Genomic DNA, 14,536 nt, shown 5'->3' with positions numbered 1-14,536 from the left:
TTTTGACAAACTTTTAAAAATAATGAGGACCTAAAGACCCTACCCTTCTCCTGATTTAGTAGCTCTGTTCCAGGAACCAGGGGGCCATAAAACCTTCTGGCATCCCCTTATCTCCTGGAGCCATAAAACAATCCTGTAACTTGTGGTGCATTCCCCTTTGACATCCCCCATCCCCTGGTGCTCACAGCCTCTGCCTTTAAATACTCTTTTTCCCAGCCTCTCGGGGTCGACACCTCTGTCTCCTGCGTGGGATATGTGTCGGCCCGGAGATCTCTGTAATAGGTCTCCGTAATAAACCTCGCCTTTGCTTATTACATCCAAAATGGTCTCTCTGTGTCTGGGGTCCGCGATTTCCCAAGACTTGAGTAAGGGTCTCTCTGCGTGGGATCTTTCATAATAATGGGGGCTCGTCCGGGATCTGCGCGACTACCCCAGACTTCGAAGACCCCTTGGAGGTGAGTTGGATGTTTGTCTGAGTGTTTCTGTGAGAGCGGCGCCGCAATTGTCAGTCTGTGTCTGTCTCTGTTTTGGTTCCGCCGTGTGTGTGTATATGTGTGTCTTAGTACTGGTCAGTGTTAAGAGGGCAGATGGGTATTCCTGCCCTGTGGTAAGAGGGCAGATGGGTATTCCTGCCTTGTGCTGAGAGGGTGGATGTGTATTCCTGCCCTGTGCTAGGAGGGTGGATGTGTATTCCTGCCCTGTAGGAGAGTGGATGTGTATCCCCACTCAGTGCAGTTGCCTTTGTGGTCCGTGAGGACCCCCTGGCTGCGGAAGGGGGGACGCCCCGGGCCCGCAAGGCTGCAGCCCCTGGAAGACGTTCCACGGGCGGAGAACAGTTGGGAGAGCCCGGCTATGGACAGTCAGGAGGACCTGACTCTGGTTTTCTGGAACAAAGGAGATGGAATGCTCCTTTTACCTAGGCGGGAGTGGACGAGGAATCCCACTCCGTCAGAGGTCGAGTTCGGCTGCCTATTTAAATATAGGCAGGGACAAGTGTGCTTGGTCGTTAGGACAAGAGGACACTCTGGAATCCTGTTGGGAGGTGGAATCAGATGGTCCATCTCATCCCAAAAGCAGCTAAGGTTAAGCTGCAGTTTGGGCCACGTACTGAAGGTACCAGGCATCTGTGAAAGTTGGTTATAAGATGCTTTGTCTTGATATTGTTTGTCTGGCTTGTTTTCTGTGGTATTGTCGAGTGTCTTTTTGGCTTTTGTTTCGTTTTTGAATTTTGGACTGACGACTGTGTTTGAATTTGGACTGACGACTGTGTTTAAAATCTTGGACTGATGACTGTGTTTGAAATCATGAAACTGTTTGCTTTGTTCGTCAAAGAGTTTTACTTGGTCCTCTTGGTGCTTAAGTTAAGAGTTAAAAATAATTTGCTTGAGAAAAATTGTTTTCTGCCAGGGAGTTTTGTCTTTCTCTCTTGAGCCTCCTCCCCAAGGAGAGAGGCGCCACCCTTTACTCCCCTTTGACCAACCTAGCTGCTGTTAACAGTTGTGTAAACAGACATTAACAAAAACCTTTAGGACAAAACCGCTCATAAATAAAAAAGTTCCCCAGATTAGGCCTCCGGTATAAAACAAGTATAGTGAGTAAGAAACTTAATTTTATGGACCCCGCTCTAGTGGCGGTGTGTTGGTTGATAGCCAATGTTAAGTTTTTAAAACATAGTGTTTTATCTGTGCTTGTGCTCCCAACACACAGTAGGGGGGAGCGAAACTAGCTGTGGAGCTGCTGCAGTGAACATGGGGACTTCTCAAGTCTCACCCAATTTTTCTGGCTCTTCAGGAGCTGTTTAAAAGGAAAAGGCTTAAGGTAAAAAGAAACACTATAGAAAGATTTCTTAGTGAATTACTACACCTTGGTTCTCGATCTCTGGGAATCTCACGGTGGACAGCTGAGGTAAGCTAAAAAAAAGATTTAAATTTTGCTTGGGAACAAAGAATCTTAAAGGTGGAGTTTCAGCCGGTATGGCACTTAGTGCGTAGCTGCCTAAAAGATCAGAAATGCTGTCAATAGGCTATAAAAAAAAGGGACAGGCTGTGTTAAAAATGCTACATAAAGAATAATCTAAAAAGGCTGAGAGTGAGGTGGGGGAGGAATCTAAGGAAAACAAGAACAAGAAAGGAATTTCTGCTTTTAGTGACCAGACCTTCAACTCTTGCTCACAGAAAGAGGGTGCTCATTAAGAGAAGTTCTTTAAGGAGCCTGCCTTATCTGCTGGCCCTATTCCAAGAGAGGAGTCAGTCTCCAGCATTAAATTACTTTTCTCACTGGTCATCATTAGCATGGAGAATGCCTTTGATCCTATCCCCACAGCAGCCAGTTCCTGCCCCTGTGGTAGAAATGTCCCAGGTTGGGGGGCAGAGAAGCCCCTAAAATAGTTTCAAAGAATCTACAACAAACTGTAAAGAACTTTGTTTTGTTTTGCCAGTTTGAATTTAGAATTCAGGCTTTGGCTGTGGCCGAGGTCAGGATTAATGTTTTCGTTTCCATGGGCCTTTAGCCCACTGAAAAAGTTTGGTAAAGGGCTGCTACTGAGGTCCTGAAAGCCCCAGGTGAACTGGTTACAATTCTTTTGTCAGCTGCTTAGTATCTAACACTCAGGTTCTAACCGTCTCTCCATCCTTTTGTTATTAGTTCTTACTAGAAGCCTAGTGTCCTTCAGAGGCTGGGTTTATTGAGAGACAGAGCCACTGAGCTGGCACTAAAAGAAGGTACTCCTTAAGGGAAAATCTAAGTCCAGAGAGACAACCTGTAACAGATAGACTGCCCCTCTGCTCACTTCTCTGTTTCACAGACACAAGGTCTTTTTGTCCAAGAAAGCCTCCTGGCTTAGCTGTGTGACTAAATGCTATTTGCCCTCTTCAGTGGACCTCTATCCTCAAGATTCCCTTGTTTTCTCACCATCCCATTTGAGATTCTTGTTAGTAACTGTTACAGGTCTTCTTTACCACCGAGAAAAGACGGAATCCTACTAGAGGCCAGAAAAAAAAAATGTTCCAGACACGATGGAAGGCCCTCACTTCTGCCTGCTCTCTTCAAACACCTAAAGGTAGGGAGTGCCAGGTCTGCTGCCAGGCTCCAAGGGTGGGTCTCTGAGGGGCTAGAAAATGCCCCACCAATCTGGCTAAGATAAGGAAAAGATATAAAGAGAATGTTACAAAAATTTAAAGGGTTAAGTTAAGTTGCTGAGAGTTAGTACAAGTTACAGAGAAAGAGATAAAAAGAACAGGAAGCTAGGGAAGAAAAGAGACAAAAAAAAAGTTAGAGAGCTAAAGAGAGATAAAAGACAAGAGAAGAACATATACTGGCCACAATAGTTAGGAAACCTAGGAAGATAGTACCTGACAACAGAAGAGAATTCCTGGCTAAAGATCAGTGTGCCTAATACAAAGAAAAAGGACACTGGGTCAGGGACTGCCCAAGAAAGAACAAGAGGGGACACTGGAGAGCCTCTTGGTGCTGGCTATGCACAGAGATAGAAGAGAAGCCTGCCCAGTTGTTTTGTGGATACAGGGACCCAATGCTCTGTGCTCCTATGCCCCCCAGTGGGCCAATATCCAAAGACCTTGAGTGCAAGGAGCTACTGACAACGAACAATACTTATGGACTGCCCGAAGAACAGTGGACCTTGGTGTGGGCCGGGTAACCCACCCACTAATTCATGGTCATCCCTGACTGCCCCTATCCCTTGCTCATGAGAAAATTGCTCTCCAAATTGGCTTGCGTGGGCTGAAATGGCTGGATGAGGCCATGTGTATGCATATCTATAGACTGTGTATGTGGAGCTTAAGACCTGTCTCAGTGCACCAGTACCTGATGCTGGGAGATGAATAGCTTAGTGTTTTTCTGCTTGGAACACATCACTCCTGCCAGCTGGGCACTAACAATTATCACCCGATCCAGGACTTAAACTGTGGTAGAGTGGCTGATGTTTTGCCTTTAAATAGAATGTCCCAAAGGATGGGACCACTGGTCAGCTGTCATAGACTAGATTCTCCACCGGTTGGGGACAATCTGGTCACCTTGCTGCCTAATCCTGACCTGGAGCCACGACCACACGAGTGTCAAGCACTGGCAAAAGACCATGGGTGGAGGAAAGACCTCTGTGACTGGCTGATTGACCCCTGCTGAAAGCCGAGGACCTTGTCCACAGACGGGAACAGTTCTCTTCATGAATGAAGGTCAGAGACAAGTGGGTGCTGCCATGATAGACAACACAATGTCATCTAGAATGGCTGAACCCCAACCCCCAGCACATCAGCGCCACAGATGCCTTTGCCATCTCTTAGATGCCCTGATGAAGCCAAAAACTGTGAGTACTATTCATTGCTCAGGATATCAGGAGGAAAGAGATTCAGTGACATGGGACAATAACAAAACAGATAAAGTGGCTCGGGAAATGGCTATACAGGAGCCTATCCTGGTTACAGGCCTACAAGAAACAGCCACTGGGAACTGAGATTGGACTAAGGGATGGCCTCACTTAGAATGTACAACAGAAGAAAAGGCCCAAGTTGTTTAAAAGATAAAAAGACAATGACACACTTGGGGAGAAAGCTATACCCCCCAAAGAACAAACAAAAGACTCACTTTGCCAAATACAGAAATGGACTCATTTAAGAGATAAGAAGTTTGTCCAAGTAGTTAAGGTATATGTAATAGACTTTAAGATTTTAGCCAAGAGAGACAGTAGAAAGTATAAGATACGTCAGTAAATAAATGCTTAACAAACAAACAGGACAAAGAGACCTAGAGAGTTTAACGAAAAGTCGAAGTGAACTTCACTGAGATAAAACCAGAAAAATATGATCACAAGTATCTCCTAGTGCTTGTAGATACTTTTTCAGGAATAGATAGAAGCTTTCCTCACCAAACGAGAGACGGCCTCTACAATCATCAAGAAGATACTGGAAGAAATCTTCGCCAGGTCTGGAATGCCCAAGGTAATCTGGTCTGACAGCGGCCCTACTTTCGTTGCCAAGGTAAGCCAGGGTGTGGCCAAATATTTAGAGGTCGATTAGAAATTACATTATATTTACAGACCTCAAAGTTCAGGACAGGTAGAGTAAATAAATAGAACTCTAAAAAAAAGACCCTGAACAAATTGACCATGGAGACTGGCACAGACTGGGTGACACTCCTTCCCTCTTGCTCTCTTCAGAACAAGAAATACCCCTTCCAGATTCAGCCTTATCCCCTTTGAGATCTTATATGGGGCCTCAGCTCCCCTGACTGTATTAGATGATGTTACTGAACCAACATGTCATAGTAATAATGATTTGTGTGCCAGGCTAAAAAACCTACAGGTGATACAGAAAGAAATCTGCTCACAGCTGACAGCAGCCTATGCCCTGGAGACCCCTGAGACATCCCATCAGTCGGAGACTGCAGCTACACTGAGCCCAGACACTCGAGCCTCGCTGGAAAGGACCATACCTGGTGCTGCTGACCACCCTGACAGCCGTCAGTTCTCAGCCCTCACCAGCCGTGTACTAGCTGTTAGGGCTGAGAGCTGAGACCTAGAGGGAAATTTAGTCACGTTTGTCCTGGGTTCCATCGAGATAGGTGTGGGGATAGGCTTGATTTCTATTACAAATGATGTAACATTACATATGTTAATACTCCTAACACTTCTTGGGACTGTGCCTCAGAGATCACAACCTGTATAAGTTTAGAAGTTCTGAAAGACAGTCATGACCTTGGTATATAGGTTTAGATAGTGTCCAGATAGAATCCTGATGCCAAAGACTTTTTAGCTGACCTCCAAGAATACCTAACCTCCCTCTCAGAGGTAGTCCTTCAAAATAAAAAAAGATTAGACCTGATATTCCTTAAAGAAGGAGCCTGTGTGCTACACTGAAAAAATGTTGCTTCTATACAGACCATTCAGGAGTAATTAAAGACTCCATAAATAAACTTAAAAAAAGGTTAGACAAAAGACAGACAGAAAAACACATAAGAGATGGTTTGAGAGCTAGTTTAGTAGATCTCCCTAGATGACTACCCTACTCTCTGCTACAGCTGGGCCATTATTAATAATTTTCTTGGTTTTAGTTTTTGGCTCCTGCGTGACAAACAGGTTAACTGCTTTTGTTAAAAATTGAGTGGGTGCTGTGCGGTTGATGGTTGTGAGACAACAGTACCAGTCAGTTAGGACAACTGGTGAGACCAAATAAGACTTGATATCAAAATTCTAAGATTAGAATTATTTAGTAGGAGAAGACGGGAATGAAAAGAAAATTATACAAATTCTAGGTTTAAAAATATAAAATTAAAAGAGTTAGCCCCAAAAGCCACAAACTGAGGGCTAAGCCCTGCCGCCAGAAATAGCAGGCCATAAAGATAAAGAAAAGGAATGCAAGAACCAGCTCAGGCTATCGAGGACTGAGCCATAAACCATCCAAAGACATCCCCCCAGCTTACTCAGAGTCATACTTTAACCAGATGTCCTCCAGACCCTGATAAGCCCCTACTTGTGCTTTTCAGCCATTGTGTCCTACAGAGAGCATTCCAAGAAACCGGACAGCCCAAGCCTAACCAGAGGTGTTTCAAATACAAATGCTCCATCAATTTTGACAAACTTTTAAAAATAATGAGGACCTAAAGACCCTACCCTTCTCCTGATTTAGTAGCTCTGTTCCAGGAACCAGGGGGCCATAAAACCTTCTGGCGTCCCCTTATCTCCTGGAGCCATAAAACAATCCTGTAACTTGTGGTGCATTCCCCTTTGACATCCCCCATCCCCTGGTGCTCACAGCCTCTGCCTTTAAATACTCTTTTTCCCAGCCTCTCGGGGTCGACACCTCTGTCTCCTGCGTGGGATATGCGTCGGCCCGGAGATCTCTGTAATAGGTCTCCGTAATAAACCTCGCCTTTGCTTATTACATCCAAAATGGTCTCTCTGTGTCTGGGGTCCGCGATTTCCCAAGACTTGAGTAAGGGTCTCTCTGCGTGGGATCTTTCATATCCTAAATGCATCTGTAGAGACACCCCCAGCATGGTTGTTGTGAGGGGTGTGGTCTGTGGAATATGATGATGACAGTAGGTGGTAGCTCCTCTACATTCTTTCTCTCCCTTCTCCTCCCATACTCTTCTATCTCCTCCTTCTCCCATTTGCCACTCTCTCCACTTGTCCCCCTTATATATTCCTCTCTCCCCTCCCCCATTCTCTTCTATCCCCTCCTCTCAGCCATTCTCCTCTCATTTTCTGTCTTTCTTATTATTCTTCTCTCCTCTACACTTATATTTTTTTCCCCTAGTCGCTCATTTCTCTATTTTTCTCTTCCCTTTCTCTTCCTCTCGACTGTACTCCATTGTGCATATCTTCTCTTCTTTGGGCTACCTCTCTCCCCTCAGCTCCAGGAACGTTTGGGAAGCAGTTGACTTTGAGGATTCTGTAAACTTGGAGCCTGAATCCCCTCAGGCTCTGCAGATGAAGGGCTTGACAGGGTTTGATTTTTGACTAAATGAAGCCAATTATGTGAAGACAAATTCTACCTCTTCAATTACCCCCTCAGAGGCATTATCTACATCAAGCCACCTAGGTTAAGTAAATTTGCTGTTATTTAATCCAGGCTTGGGGAGTCATTTTCGAAATAAGTGTTTTACCCAATGAAGAAAAAGCCAGGCTCCTAGTACATAGATAGGAATAGGTAGGATACTGGTTTTTGTTTTTGTTTTTGTTTTGTTTTGTTTTGTTTGTTTTTATGTTTTTTAATTTTGTGAATAGATGTTGACAGTGATGACATTTCAATTAGCTTTGTTTTACTTGAGGGAATTTTCACCCTCCTCTGGTTTTCTAATTACATCCTCAGTTGAGTTTGTTTTGCCTTTCAAGACCACTGGCTCTTGAAAGTCACTTACTGTTTTGTTGTTGTTGTTTGTTTTTTGTTTTGTTTTGTTGTTACTGTTCTTGTTGTAGTTGCTGTTGATATTGTTGTTGTTTTCCTACACTTACAGGCTTGTTCAATAAACAGCATGCAGACTAGAGTGCACCTGAACAAAGCACAGTAAAATTACAATGCTAGTATTTTAATGTCAAAAGTTTAGGCACACCCGAAGGCATGGTGCATTCAACAGACCCCTCAGTTAGCAACTCCAAGAATTTTTTCTCCTTTGCCTTTAGGCAGTTTTCCCTATTAAGAAAACCACTTTGAGGAGTTCCTAGTTACATTTTTTGCCCATGGTCCTCAAGGCACCTTGATAAGCCAGCTCTCAACCTGTGTTTTCACATAGAGCTGTGGGCAGAATGAGTCCAAGCACCTGTCTGCTGTGTGCAGACAGCAAGATCTAACCTAAAAGCAGATAGTGAGTTTCCAATACTGCATTCTCAGCTCACATTTTCCATCTTGTCAAGAGGAAGATGATTCAGAAGTTAGTTGTCTTGTGACTTGGCACCTTGCTTTCCATCAGAACAGCATTACCAGCCTGAGTAATGCCGCTAAGTCTGTTAAGGAAAACCAATTCATGACAATGCTTTATACCCATTTTAACCTTTTTTCTCCAAAACATCTTTCATAATTTTGCAGAAGGTATCTCAGTGACAAATTGAACAAATCCCTTCACCTCCAATAACTTGAAAACTCACACCCCTATCCTGACCGGTCCAGCAGGTTCAGTTACTCAGCGTCCCAAAGAGGCTCTACCTGAGGGTCAAGGGGAGGGAGAAAAGAAGGAGACCAAGCAAGTTTCTGTTGTTAAGGTCTCATTTAATGGGGCAAGCGTTACAGGTTTTGAGGCTTTAAGATAGGGGGAGTGACCTTTATGAAACACAAAGGAGGGAGGGGTGAGGGTATTCTTGGCACCGATAGCAGGAAGCAAAAAGGTCATCTGGTGGAGACATCTGGTATTTGCTTGAAGACATGTGTTGTTTGCTCAGGCTGAAACATCCTGTGACTGGTCCCGGAATCTTCCTGTGCCATCAGTTCATGGGAAAGGCTTTTATCCAACGATCTCATAATCTTGCAGCAGTCATCTTAGGGCTGAGTGTTCTGTGACTGCACACTACCCCTTCAAAGAAACCATCTCCTCTACTGCACCAGAATGAAGGAAAACCAGAAACATATCTATCTTATCACAGGTGAGACCAAGAACCAGGTTGCTAACTCAGCCTAAGTGAAATGTCTCTGAAAGCATGACTTGGAAGTAATCTATATAAATGAGCCCATTGATGAGTACTGTGCACAGCTGAAGCAATTGTAGGCCAAGACCTTGATGTCAGTTACCAATGAAAGACTACATCTTCCAGAAGATGAAGAGGAAAGGAAGAAAGAGGAAGAGAAAAAGACAAAATTTGAGAACCTCGGCAAAATTAAAAAATATATTTTGGAGGAAATCATTAAAAATGTAGTTGTGTCAAACTGATTGGTGAGATCACCATGCTGCATTGTCACAAGTACAAATGGGTGGACAACAAACATGGAGAGAATCATGAAAGCTCAAGCCCTCAGAGACAACTCAACAATGGGTTACATGGCAGTAAAGAAACACCTAGAAATAAACCCTGATCACTCCATACTGAAACCTTAAGGTAAAAGGCAGAGGCTGACAAGAATGACAACTCTGTGAAGGATCTGGTCATTCTGCTCTATGAAACTTCACTTCTGTCTTTTGGCTTAAGTCCAGAAGATCCCCAGACCCATGCTAACAGGAACAACAGGACGATCAAGCATGATCTAGGTATTGAAGAGGATGATCCTACTGTGGGTGATACCAGTGCTGCTATAAGTGAATAACTGCCACCCCTGGAGGGGGATGACAACATATCACAGATGGAAGAAGTAGACTAGGCTTCAGCAGAACTATGTGTTTGATGTGTACTTTCAATCCTACTGATAATATATTTTTCATGTTTTTTTATTTTTGTTAACATTTAAAACATCTATGTGGCATGAAAATTAAAGGGAAGATAAAACTTCTACATGTGATACTGTAGGTGTGACTTAAGAGGTTGATAGAACATTTGTTGTAAGACATAATGTAACCTACTGTTAATGTTAACCTCGTGGTCTAAAGTGTTTAGCTGTTGGGCTGGACTCCTTAGTAGACCAAATTAAGATGGCTTAAGTTTCATCTTAAGTTTTTTATTCATTTCATGTAGTTAATTCTGCATGTACTAGTCTACGAAGTAAACACAAATTAAAACAGCTTGACAGAAGAATTCCCACAAGTGGCTTGTTTCCTAAAGTACCAAAAACAAAACTGTAAGTTTCCCTAGGTCTTCTAACTCAGCAAGGCTTGTGAATCAAAATAAGTTTGTGCCCAATCACATTCTACTTTAAAAGGTAAATATGGAAGAGAGAAAAATAAAAATATAAAAATCTCACCCACCCATCAGAATTTAACTTGTAATCTTCAGAAAATGCAAGTATTTGGATATCATTTTGATATCATTTTCCTTGAAATAAAAATGAAACAAATGAATTCGACAACTATGGTACTGAAACATTACTATGAAAAATAAATTATTTATGAGCATAAAAAAACATGAAGGTGCTAATGCTTTAATCACAGGCAATAATGCCTTCGTTTGCATTGATAAAACATTTTTGGAAGCCTTAATGTGCCAGCTTACTAGGTAAGAAAAGGAATCTTTTATAGCCATGCTAGTGTTTCTTCTTAGGAGAAAGATACAGTTTGTGGGCTCCAAAGCCCCAGAGGCTTCTCTATATTTGTAGCTGCCTAGAGGGCATCTGCTTTTGCTTCTTTGGCAAGCAGTAGTGTCCTTGGTTTTTCTTAACTACCTGTGACCATAAGGCATTATAGGAAGTTCTGTTGTCCATCTTCCTGAAAGACCCTCAGAATGAGGAGACTCTCACTCCAATTTGAGGACACACACCACCCCACGCATACACGGGACTCATGTCTCGATGTAAAAGCAAGAGGATTATTCGGGATACCAGTGCACTGGGGCTTGACAAGGTCCTCCCTTTCTTTCAATCTCAAGACCTAGCTTGAACCTAACATACCTCTTGCAGTCAGATCACTGTGGTTCCTATATACCTCCCTGCTGAATTTTCTCAGAAACTTCAATGCTCTTCTCCATCAGTTTGTGTCTCTGAATCAACTACTGTTTGGTTTGCCCCAGTGCTGCTGCACTAATGCCATGCCCCTGCTAACTTCTTCAGGTTGCATCAACTAGCTCTTTTGTGTCTTTCACAGCTTGGAGACTGTCAATAAGTATTGAATGAAGCAGAGAAAATTCGGAGTAATATCTTTTGAAAGTCATTCTAATCATTTGTGAACTCAATGCATCTGCACTTCAACATAGTGAAAAAAGGAGCTCTGGTATTTTAGGGTAGCAGGTCCTACAGAGTGAACATAAAGAAACTGTATTCCAAAGGTACTGGCTATATGGAGAGACAGTGGATAACAGCTGCCTCTGCACAGGTTCCCCTGGCACCCACAAATGCTTCATCCCACAATCCTCAAACCTGCCTCATACCAACAAGGAGCGGATGGTCTTAGACAAGTGGAAGCACCAGATTGATCTGTGACTGCTTATAAAGGCCACATGGATAAGGGCAGAGAGATCCCTGCTAGGCATAAACACAAATTCATAGCTGGGTGGTGTTGGTTGTTCTTTTAGCAGAAAATAGACTTGTTTGGAAGATGTACCTACTCAAACCATGCCTGGCACCTGGGCAGTATTTTGGTTGCATTCCTGTAGCTGCAGTCCCTGACTGACTCCCTGAGTATGTGAGTGCAGAAAGGCCTGTGCAGCAGTACAATCTCTATTCCTTGTTATGGATACTTTAGGACGAGCAGCTACAGTCTCCCACTGCTTTGACTTCCTGCACCATGGTTGGCTATACTTTCAAATATGAGCAAAAATAAACCCTGTGTGCTTTAAGTTGCTTTTGTCAGGATATTTTATCACAGGTGCAAGGAAAGAAGTTCAGAAATCACTACAAGATGAAGTAGGATACGGAGGAGAAGTGGTGGAAAACCTTGGGAAGAAATTACAACCTAGATTGAGAGATTCCTACAGGGGAGAACTTGCATGCCAATCAAAGCCAGATACCACACAGAGTGAGAAGAGTAAAAAGATGAGTGATACCACAGCTGAAGTTGAAGAAGTACAAAAGAGTGAAACTCTCACTTTAACATTGTAATTATGGGAGCTGAGGAGAAAGGATAGACCATAGAATGCTTTACTTTCAATCATTTGAAATTATATTTAAACCCCAGCACCCACATAAAAAGAAGGGCATGGTGACAAGCATCTGTATTCCAAGCTCTGGAAATGTAGACAAAGGAGTATCCCTGGGGCTTACTGGCTACACAAGGTAGTGAGATCCAGATTGAGTAAGAGATCTGTCTCAGAAAATAAGGTGTAGAGTACCATAAACTCGGCATAAACTCTGGCCCTAATACATACACACACAAATGTGTGCATACTCATACTTCTTCAATTATATATATATATATATATATATATATATATATATATGTATATATATATGTGTATATATATACATACATACAAACATGCGCACGCGCACACACACACACACACACACACACACACACACACACACACACGTATTCTGAGTCTTCCCTGAAAGAGGGAAGACTAATGTCTCACAGATTTCACAGGGAAGGGTTTCTGTGCTAGAGGTCAGGGGTGGGTTTTCCCATCGGGAAGTCTAAAGTTGAGGCTAAGCTGAAACATGACAAAATTAAATGAATGAAAAAATAAAGCAGCAGAGATGGCTATTTAAAGGGAAAGCTACAAATTACATCAGCAGGAATTCTTTGCAGTGATCAAACTACACTTGTTTACAAGAAGATCCTTAGGGTCTGTATGACATCAGTCCAGGATCTTCTGGCCTTCATAGTTTCTGGCGAGAAGTCTGGTGTGATTCTGATAGGTCTCCCTTTATATGTTACTTGACCTTTTTCCCTTACTGCTTTTAATATTCTTTCTTTATTTTGTGCGTTTGGTGTTTTGACAATTATGTGACGGGAGGTGTTTCTTTTCTGGTCCAATCTATTTGGAGTTCTGTAGGCTTCTTGTATGCCTATGGGTATCTCTTTTTTTAGGTTAGGGAAGTTTTCTTCTATGATTTTGTTGAAGATATTTACTGGTCCTTTGAGCTGGGAGTCTTCACTCTCTTCTATACCTATTATCCTTAGGTTTGATCTTCTCATTGAGTCCTGGATTTCCTGTATGTTTTGGACCAGTAGCTTTTTCCGCTTTACATTATCTTTGACAGTTGAGTCAATGATTTCTATGGAATCTTCTGCTCCTGAGATTCTCTCTTCCATCTCTTGTATTCTGTTGGTGAAGCTTGTATCTACAGCTCCTTGTCTCTTCTTTTGGTTTTCTATATCCAGGGTTGTTTCCATGTGTTCTTTCTTGATTGCTTCTATTTCCATTTTTAATTCCTTCATCTGTTTGATTGTGTTTTCCTGGAATTCTTTCAGGGATTTTTGCCATTCCTCTCTGTAGGCTTCTACTTGTTTATTAATGATTTCCTGTGTTTCCCTAAGTGTGTTCATGTCTTTCTTGAAGTCCTCCAGCATCATGATCAAATATGATTTTGAAACTAGATCTTGCTTTTCTGGTGTGTTTGGATATTCCATGTTTGTTTTGGTGGGAGAATTGGGCTCCGATGATGGCATGCAGTCTTGGTTTCTGTTGCTTGGGTTCCTGCGCTTGTCTCTCGCCATCAGATTATCTCTAGTGTTACTTTGTTCTGCTATTTCTGACAGTGGCTAGACTGTCCTATAAGCCTGTGTGTCAGGAGTGCTGTAGACCTGTTTTCCTTTCTTTCAGTCAGTTATGGGTACAGTGTGTTCTGCTTTCGGGCGTGTAGTTTTTCCTCTCTACAGGTCTTCAGCTGTTCCTGTGGGCCTGTGTCTCCAGCCCAGGTTACTGTATCCAGCAAAACTCTCAATTAACATTGATGGAGAAACCAAGATATTCCATGACAAAACCAAATTTACACAATATCTTTCTACAAATCCAGCACTACAAAGGATAATAAATGGTAAAGCCCAACATAAGGAGGCAAGCTATACCCTAGAAGAAGCAAGAAACTAATCGTCTTGGCAACAAAACAAAGAGAATGAAAGCACACAAACATAACCTCACATCCAAATATGAATATAAAGGGAAACAATAATCACTATTCCTTAATATCTCTCAATATCAATGGCCTCAACTCCCCAATAAAAAGACATAGATTAACAAACTGGATACGCAACGAGGACCCTGCATTCTGCTGCCTACAGGAAACACACCTCAGAGACAAAGACAGACACTACCTCAGAGTGAAAGGCTGGAAAACAACTTTCCAAGCAAATGGTCAGAAGAAGCAAGCTGGAGTAGCCATTCTAATATCAAATAAAATCAATTTCCAACTAAACGTCATCAAAAAAGATAAGGAAGGACACTTCATATTCATCAAAGGAAAAATCCACCAAGATGAACTCTCAATCCTAAATATCTATGCCCCAAATACAAGGGCACCTACATATGTAAAAGAAACCTTACTAAAGCTCAAAACACACATTGCACCTC

The 14,536-nt window shown here is 42.5% G+C and overlaps 1 long non-coding RNA gene across 1 annotated transcript; it reads left to right on the top strand.

Moving 5' to 3' along the window:
• Positions 1–202: 202 nt before the first annotated feature.
• Positions 203–6,902, top strand: LOC148003233 (uncharacterized). The gene is made up of 2 exons (XR_015629280.1): positions 203–455; positions 5,300–6,902. It is a non-coding gene; the product is annotated as an uncharacterized LOC148003233 (long non-coding RNA).
• The last annotated feature ends 7,634 nt before the right edge of the window (positions 6,903–14,536 follow it).

This window comes from Rattus norvegicus, chromosome 9 (assembly GCF_021556685.1).
Source record: "Rattus norvegicus strain SHRSP/BbbUtx chromosome 9, alternate assembly SHRSP_T2T, whole genome shotgun sequence".
NCBI classification, from domain to species: Eukaryota; Metazoa; Chordata; class Mammalia; order Rodentia; family Muridae; genus Rattus; species Rattus norvegicus.
This window is presented reverse-complemented; position numbering and strand designations above follow the sequence as displayed.